This window comes from Sebastes fasciatus, chromosome 6 (assembly GCF_043250625.1).
Source record: "Sebastes fasciatus isolate fSebFas1 chromosome 6, fSebFas1.pri, whole genome shotgun sequence".
NCBI classification, from domain to species: Eukaryota; Metazoa; Chordata; class Actinopteri; order Perciformes; family Sebastidae; genus Sebastes; species Sebastes fasciatus.
The window spans coordinates 20,440,196-20,449,872 of record NC_133800.1 but is presented as its reverse complement, the minus strand read 5'-3'; the positions used below and the strand labels follow the sequence as shown (position 1 = coordinate 20,449,872).

The 9,677-nt window shown below is 41.4% G+C and overlaps 1 protein-coding gene across 1 annotated transcript in view; it reads left to right on the top strand.

The window, feature by feature from the left end:
* Positions 1–2,004: 2,004 nt before the first annotated feature.
* The window catches only part of adgrv1 (adhesion G protein-coupled receptor V1), a 113,878-nt gene continuing 106,205 nt past the window's right edge, over positions 2,005–9,677 (top strand). The window contains exon 1 of the mRNA XM_074638292.1: positions 2,005–2,464. The gene's annotated coding sequence lies outside the window, so the exon portion shown is untranslated. The remainder of the gene's footprint in view (positions 2,465–9,677) is intronic.

The following is a 9,677-nucleotide window of genomic DNA, read 5'->3' as shown; positions in this document are numbered from 1 at the left end:
GTTACTTATGATACTTTAGACAGTTGATCAGCAGTAAAGTGCTGTTTTTTAAGAATGCATTATAGTTCAGTTAAAAAAACTGCCTATGAGCGTAATTTAACAGGTTTTATTTTGTATTAACAGTAAAGCACTGTTTTTTAGCAATAACAGGTTAATACTGTTGAAATCCTGCTGTAAATTAACAGCAATTGTTTACAGTGCATGTTCTAGTAGAAACACAAAATACAAGTATGAACCTGAAAATGAGCACAATATGGGACCTTTAAGTTACTTGTGAAGACTGTTCAGATATATTCTGTGTGTTTTTATCTACTATAAGTGTGTAAACAGTTATCTGAAAAGTGGATTAAAATATACTTTGAGTATAAAAATAATTCATTTCTAAAAAGTGCATCATTAGTCAAAAAAAAAGAAAAATGTATATAAATACATTTAAGTGCATCTTAATGCTGTGTCAAAATAGTACACTTAGTACACTTAATTATGTTTCAGTATATCTTAAGTGTTATGTTATGAAGCTGTGACACACAGTAGACTGTTCAGATATAATCTGTGTGTCAGATTATTTGATTTGAGACAAAAAAAAAACTCCCAATAAAAAATCGCTCTGAACCCCTGAATGTCGCCTGGAGTCCACCTGCCAGTGGAGCCTAGTGCTCCATGCACACGTCCATGCCTGGCAGCTGGACTCTGAAACATGGCTGTGGCCTGAAGCCTACGTGCCAGTGGAGCACTAGCTCCATGCACACGTCCATGCCTGGCAGTTTCGCCACGGATCAAAACCTACCCCGCAGGTAGAGGAGATGCCCGTGGCGAGGTGTAGCCCAGGCTGACAACCAAGTCTCTGGCGTCTGACAGAATCAGAGCACTCCAAGGTCTCCTAAATGGGAGACCGGAGCTTAGAGGAACGACAGAAACGGGTCCTATAAGTAAACTCGGTTTTGGTTACACATGACGTCACATATGACGTAAAAAATAAGCCCCGCCCAATAACCTCCTCTGTGACGTCAAACATGACATCACGGAACATAAGAATCGCCAAAGAATGTGACGTCACCTCACAGATAATCAGCACTTAATGAAACAGTTTAATGAGCTAAGACTTCAGGAGAAACTCTTCTTGTCATACTATGTCATTATTGTCAGCTATGGGGGGAAATGTTGATTTACCAGAAGATAAAGGAAGAAATAAATCATATGTTTTCAGTTTTACTCAAGTTAAATGCAAAATAAATGCAGTATTGTCTTTGGTATTGTTTCTCTTTATCCAATTCAATCTGTTTTCAATTCAATTCAATTTAATTTAACAGGTTTTCTTTTGTATTAACAGTAAAGCACTGTTTTTTTTAGCAATAACAGGTTAATACTGTTGAAATCCTGTTGTAAATTAACAGCAACTGTTTACACTGCATGTTCTAGTAGAAACACAAAATACAAGTATGAACCGGAAAATGAGCACAATATGGGACCTTTAAGTTACTTGTGAAGAAGTACAAATTTGCAGAGTTTATGTGGAGAGGTGAGGACAGCTGTATGCCTATTCGGCCCTCAGGGTGATGTCACAAATAAACAATATTTAGACCCTTGACACAAATTTAAATGTAAACATTATAAATGTGTCCCAGTTTATTCCTGGTTGTAGTGTAATGTGAATGTCACATGGACCCAAGCTGTTGCCTATCAACTCAATTCTGTTGCAATTCCGTCAAAATGTGCTAAAACGGAGCGTTTCAGTCAGAGGGGTAAATACAGGCATATTCAGACAGACAGTATGAGGAAAATAAAGTTTTTTCTAACATTACAGCGTGTAAACATGTTCTAGAAGAAACACAAAATACAAGTATGAACCTAAAAATGAGCACAATATGGGACCTTTAAGTTACTTGTGAAGAAGTACAAATGTGCAGGGTTTATGCCTATTCTGGCCTCAGGGTGGAGCTGTCCACCACCACACTGAGAGCAGCCTCAGAGAGACAAATGGGGATTAAAACATCTTGTCTCATTAGGCAGCGACCTGGTAGACGAGCCGGAGTCCCTGAGTAGCTGCAAACTAATCTTTCTGTCGGAACAGTGAGTCGTGTGTGTGTGTACAGTAGCAGTAACTCTCACATGGCTGCAGCAGGAGGACTGAGGAGCTGTGTGTAGTGTAGTAGAGAGAGAGAGAGGAGAAGGTCCTGAACAAGAAACCGCTCCGTCTCTGCTATTTCAGTCCCGTTAGATGACATATACGCGCTTCATCATCCCATGTTGTTCATCGGGATAACCAAAAGCTGCAGCAGAAGGAATCGAGTTCAGTATAGGTAAACAATACAACATGATGCAGTTATTGGCTGCTGCTGTTTGAGAAGAAGAAGAAGAAGAAGAAGCTGAAGAAGACTCTTGAGAGGACTCATCGATGTTGTCCTCAACAATAAATACATTATAGTCATTTATCTTGGGACAGAGAGGACAAGCAAGGTGTCAGGTGAGTTTTGAATCAACATGTTTTTGTTTGTCATTTGTGAGTATGTAGGGATGTGTGACGACCTGCAAAACTTTGCTGTGTAATTTCATAGAAATACTTTGGATGCAAGATGATATCGCTTTGTGACACATGGCTATAGGACAATGCAAACGTCTCTGCTTTATTTTTTCAGTTAAGTGAGTCAGTCATGATTGGGGACTCCCAATGGCGTTTATAGCCAGCTGGTAGATTAATAGTCCTTAGAATAAAGGAAACAAATGAGTAGCGATACTCCTCATCAATTATGCCAGACAGCTCAAAGCAGACATATTGTATAACACCATAAAAAAACGATTAAAAGTGGTTGGCCGCTGCTAATTTCTTTTTTGCATTATGCCAAAAAAAATCCCCCCCTTTGGAGCAGCTAATAAAATTGAAAAGCCTAAATATTGATTCAGCGCAATCAGTAAATGAATGAGCCGGGTATAGCCCATTGAGGAGGGAGACAAACGCTTCCATGGTTACATCCAGGATCTCCAGTGTGATTACTGCGCTTTGTGTGTGGGGTTTTCTCTCTCTCACCACTGAAATAAAACAACAATTCAAGGGGGGAACTGCCACACATGGTGAGCTGGAGACCCCCTCTCATAAAGGCTCTGTTGACTAATCTATAGGCTTATACTCTGGCCATAAGTAATCTTGGCACACTTTAAAGTTGTGCACATGTGCTGTTACTGTTAAATCATTGTGCTGCTGTGCTTCTTTGCATATTTTTTGCAGGCTCCTTAATTTACACCAGTTGATGGGGTGGGGTTTTTTCAGTCCCTTGAATAATTGAATATGTCCACCTTATCTGTAATTGATTTGACATGATGTCATCTCGGTGCGTCCCTTGCAAATCTCTTTTGTTGCCTCCTCCTGTAGTGCCTCAGCAGAGTTAAATCCTTTTTCTCACTGGGTGAGGAAGGGAGGGAGCTGCTTCTGTATCCATTCAGCACTTACACCTGCTCTTCCTCAGCGCCAGCCTCCACTGTTAACTGTTTCTGGATTGTATCTTTGTATAAAAAGGGGTGACATTATTGGATCTGTTGAGCAGTCATCCCCCCTTTGTTTGAGAAAAACTTGCCATGAAATTGTCACATTTTCTTTCCTCAAACCTACAATCTATACTTCCATCATCCCAAACCCACGGGGTCACAGTGGATTTTTTTTTGTGTAGATTTAGATCCTCTATAAGATCCACACTTGCTCAGAGCTCAGGTCCTTTGTTTGTCAGTGTTTATGTCATCGCCTGGCAGGGGTCAGCCCCCAGTCGCCTGTGTGAGGGGTCCTGAATGTGATTCACTGGGCGGAAACTGTTTTACTGCCTGCCTCTCTCTCCTTCTGTCTCACCCTCTCTAATGGCTGCACGGTACAAAAGGGGGACAGTGCCATAAACAGAGGCTGTTCATTGATGAAAGGTGCTGAAGTGTTGCACATTGCAGACAGGATGAGATTGATGTTTGCTGGGGATGAGAGGGGCTTGCGTTCCCAGTGTGTGGGGATAGAGGGAAATAGTAGATGAAGGCACAGCTCTAAATACACTTAACCGCCCTGCAACAGGCTGTGCCCGCCTCCGCTGATCGGTGCACCATGGATCACTGTTGGGGGCAAATGGATGTCTTTATCTGTTGAATGAAGGACATTTATAAAGTTCAATTGAAACATTGTGGCTTTATAGATACTCTATATATACAGATATTCATGATCCTTTTTGTGATTTACTGTAGTTCCATATAACTTCCGAGACATAGCCTATATCTGAGCTAGTTATATTGAAACACAAGCTATTTGGTTGCATTCGGAAATGTTTTCTACAGCTTATCCTCTTTAATAATCACATGAAAACTCATGCCTGTGGAGAACAATGTTCATTTATATAGCATGTGTTATTACAAGTAAATGCAATGCAAAAGGTTGTACTTGTCTTCTCCTCAGTGAGTGTTCTGCATTTACATTTTTCATGATGTGAGATGAGAAAAACCAGCAGACCTTCAAGGCTACACCTCTTATTAGTTATGGTCTGGTTTTCATTTCCACACCTTGAGAGGATAAAATGTTACACCTACGTTCCCACTTCTCCCTCAAATTACCATTTCCCTCAGAAGCAGTAGAACAATTCCCAATTTTTTCAATATGCTGGGAGCTGACCGGGCTCACTGAATGGTTATTTGAGTTTATGAACCATAGGTGTCAAAATTTTTTGAAACACCAAACCAAAGTTTGGAGCAGTAGAGCACAGCTGAGATGTGGAAGGTTTCAAGGCTACAAGGTTAATTTATTTTGACATTTTACTACACAGGGTTGCACAATGAAATATGAGTTTTAACCCCTTCGCGCAACACACACATAGAACATACAACGATCAGCCATAACATTAGGACAGCATGGGCACCCTGACTGGTCTGCAGCTACGCAGCCCCATACGCAACAAACTGTAATGCACTGTGTGTTCTGACACCTTTCTATCGGAACCAGCATTAACTTTTTCAGCAATTTGAGCCACAATAGCTCTTCTACTGGATCAGAAAACACGGGCCAGCCTTTGCTCCCCACGTGCATCATTGAGCCTTGGGTCTGACCCTGTGGCCAGTTCACCGGTTTTCCTTCCTTGGACCACTTTTGGTAGGTCCTGACCACTGCAGACTGGGAACATCCCACATGAGCAGCAGTTTTGGAGATGCTCAGTTGTCTAGCCATCACAATTTGGCCCTTTTCAAAGTCGCTCACATCCTTACGTTTGCCCATTTTTTCTGCTTCCAACACAAAGTTCAAAGTTCAAAATGTTCACTTGCTGTCTAATATATCCCACCCACTGCCAGGTGCTATTGTAACGAGATAATCAATGTTATTCACTTCACCTGTCAGTGGTCTTAATGTTATGGCTGATCGGTGTGTATGTTAAATGATAACCTTTATTTGTCATATACATACAGGTACATTCTGTACATGAAATTTGACCTCTGCATTTAACCCATCCTAAGTATTTAAGGAGCAGTGGGCTGTTGTAAGCGTCCGGTGGTTTAGCCCCCCTTTTTAAATTAGAATAAAATGAAATAAAATAAAGCAATACAGTTACTTATATATAAATCATTATATACCTAGAGAGATCATACCCCATACCTTTCAATATATTTATATTAAAATGAGCTCATTGAGGTTAAGAAGAAACATCCATGATGTGAACTGTGGACATGCACACGCAGTCATGAATTTTTGGTGCTTTTTGGATTTAAACTCCCCATCGATAAATAAGACAGGAGCTATGCAAGTTCATATTGTACACGTCTGCCAACATGTCTGGAAAACCTAGATAAAGTTGATGTGAGATTTAGGGAGTGGACAAATTGAAGTCGTAAATAAGTCTTTAATACTTTGTTTTCAAAAAATCATTTGACAGTTCATGCTTACGCTCAGGAGACAGTATCATGTTTTAGTAGTTGTTGTCCTTGGAGCAGAGGGACAGGAAAGTGGTGGGCCGTCAGCGATGGCCAACAATCCTGAGGTCACTTTAGTGGGCCTGACCAACCGCATATTGTTCCCGGTGAGATGATGCTAGTACGGTCGCTGCAGCAAACCCTCAGCCACGACCTTGCTGTCAACTCTCATAATTGTACTCTCACACATATACACACAGTACACATGCACGCACACTTATTGTTATGTCTTGCGCTCTGTTGGGGCGATGAGGTTCCCTCCCACAGCTGTTCAGCATCTCCATTCGAGTATTAAACTTGACCTCTGACCTCGGTGGCCTCAGATAGGTCAGACTTTCCTACCATGTGCTGAGTGTAATGCATGACGAGTTCCTCTATTAGGTTTAACAATAATACAAATATATTTTAATGATTCCATACTACCTCTCCATGTGTTCACCACATTATATGGTAATTGCATTCAGTTAAAGCTAGCGTAGGTGATGTATTTTAGAAACATTTTTGTTATATTTATTGAATTTCTCTTTACAATTAATAAATCAAATGCTAGCTACTTTAATTGGAAAAGAGTTGGCCACACTGGGCTGGGTTTAAAAATCTAGCTTACTCTTGCTGGTTTCTCCAATGTTACCTACCCAAGCTTTAAAGTAAAACAAGCTATGTTTCATTTCAACTTGCAAACTTCATGGAAAATCAGCACAGGAAGCACACAGCACAACATCCTTTTCTCAAATGTCAAAACATAGTGAGAAGTAAAAGAACATTTAGGAAGGCTGTTTCCTCTGGTTCACATTAGCTTGGCTAAACTCTGTAGTCTGTACAAATTAAATTAAGTCTCACGGACTGTTGAAAGCAGGAATTCTCTTTTTTCTTTTTTTGATCATTGAATGACTTATTATCCCGACGCAATAAACCTGCATCCGCAGTCTCATTTGATAAATGAACACACTCTTTGGTTGCTCTTCACTGATCCCATTGTTTAAACGTGCAGACCCCCACATGGGTCCCTCTGTACAGCCATAAATCCCCATGATCCCCCTCGCCTAGACGTTTTTGGGGGAGCCACGTGGAACACATCCCATGGTGGCCCCTGCTTCCTGTCCTAATTTAGACAGGTCAGGTTGAGTGGGTCACACTTCGTGTTCAGCTGTAAGGACATCATGGCTATCCATCCTTAAACCCTTCCTTCTTTGTTAGCACCAGTGCCTCTCACCAGGGTCTTTGTGTATGTGTGTGTGTGTGTGTGAGAAAGAGAGAGAAGGGTCGGGGTGCCTATTTAAAACATAAACCTGTTGATGTAGGTCACCGACTCTTAGATCAATCTTCCGAAACCCTTAGTTCTCTCCATTACCCTTCAACCTTATTTATCCGCCATCCCCCAATGTGTGTGTATGACTCATTCTGTATTATTTCATCCACACACACACTCATCCCCACCCCCACATCTGCCCCGTCCTTTACACCAGCCCCTCTTTCTTTCTTCTCCTGTCTTTCTCTGTTTATCTCTCACTTCCCTCATTGTACTGTAGTTGGTCATGGCAGAGGAATTCCTCGAGTAGGTGGGGGGAGTTGATCCCAGCATGGCTGAGAGGTGGTGGGGTGTGTTTATTGTTGTGAAAAGATGTATATATCCACTTTCTCTGGATGCCTTTCATTATAGATTATAGCTTTGTGAGCAAAACAACTCACGAGATCAGGATCACTTGATGATAAATAGAAAACACACCCTGCATTTTTGCGTCTTTCATTGTGTGATCTGTGAAGCACTGCAGAGTCGTTCAATGCAAGATTAGATACCTTTGAAATTGATAGGTGTGTTTAAAGTAAGTGTATGACAGGACCCGCAAACAGATGTATGTTTTGTTCACTACATTTATAATGTGTACGTGCACCCTCTCACATTCATATCTGCATAACAAACAGTTCTGTGAATGAATCTGTGGGACAGACGACAAGCTTGATTACCAGCTAGATGAAAGTGATGTGCAACACAACTGTTCGTTCTTATTTTTCTGTATGATAATCAGAGTCTGTTGACCACACTTGTTCAGGGATTTGCCTCCTCCTCAACCCTGCCATCTGGTCCTTAGTTTTTCAGTGCTGCAAAGGCCTGAAAGAGGGGCTCTCCCACACCTACTGTACCGAGGATGTGTGTGCCGTGCGTGTCCTTGTTTAGGAGTGATAGAGTAGAGCCGAGAGAAAAGGAGGCAGTCTGAATAGGATGGTTTGGATTCTGCTGGAGAGGAGGCAAGCATGCCAAAAAGTGGGAGAAACAAAAGAATAGAGTACTGTGGCAATTTTAGAAATGCACACAAAACACAAAAAAAGGAGCATGAGTGAACAAAAGCCTGCTCCTTAAAATTGTGTGCTGGTCAGTGAATCGTAAAGTCCCGCTTCTTCTCCAATGAAAATACTCCCCCGTTCTCTGTTTTGGGAACTCTTTTGAAACGCAATTAGCATTTCATCCAGGCCCAACTAGTTACATGCAATGAAGTAATACCCTTTCTAATTTGGTCCTTTGGTGTGCGAGGCTGTGGAGAGCACAACCTTGTTTAATCCCCTGAAAGTGCTTTTCTGTCTGCCTCCATCACCGTGTGTCATACAGGCTAATCAGTCAGCCCATGCTCGAACTGGAAAACGCTCTCAATTGCTCACGCACTGGTTCCTACTCAATTGGACCCACTTTCCTTTTTCTATATTCCTTCATTCACATTATTTCCTAAGAAGAAGAAGAAGAAAAAAGTCTTGTTTTTAGTTAGGGATGCGAGATGCCATTGGCTCAACTTAAGAGCAGCCGACCACGGCCGTGTGGACAATACCTCAGGAAAACTCTCCCTCTCTCTGTTTCTTCTTTCACAGTAAAATGCACACTTGATTGGCAGCCTCTTGCCCCTGAAGGAGAAATGCCTGGTTGAAAAGTATCGTCTGACAATAGCTGGAAGGCTGACCTCATGCATTTTTGTTCTTTAGAGAGGTATTCATTCAAGTGTTTTCTAGTTCCCCTTGTGTGGAATGGCATAATTTGCCTGCAAATTCAGCACACCGCCATCCTCATTTCCCCCAAAAATCTTTCTCCCCTTCTTCTTGTTGGACTAATGGTAGGTTTTCTGTTTTTCTCCTCAAAATAAATAGAATTCTGTTTTGGGGTAGAGTGCTCCAAAATAAGCCAAGTGAGTAACACAGAGTTTTTGTCAGATTTAATGGTGTATGTTTTAGCTTTACTCGCTTATTAAGTTTCTTAATTTCTTCTCCCCGGCTTCTCTCTATGGCGAGAACATTCACCGGTCTAAAAATACAAGAGGGACAAACTACATGTGAAGTGCAATTATGGGGCTTGTGAGTTGACCGGGTATGGCAGCCGCGGCTACGCCGGGCTGAGAACGGACGGTGGGTGGTTTCTGTGGTACGGCCCGACACACATTGGGCTGGTGGCATCGCTTAACGTGAAGTGCAGCTCAAACAGAAAACAATCCAATAAACACAGCAGAGGAGGCACCATGGTTTTGGGCCAAACGCATAGACTTATAAATACAAACTGAACTAATACAGCAGCTTTTCTATGAAAAGAGAAACATTTTGGTTGTATGCATTAAATGACACAATAGCATTATTATTTGGTTTTATTAAATTTGATTTAATTTTGTGGTTAAGGCATCAACGGCTTTAATAAACTTTATTTTTTTGCGAGATATTTTGAGCAAACTGCTTCTTCCTGCTCGTATTTGGCATTTTTCATATTTAGTCTGAACCATGAATAA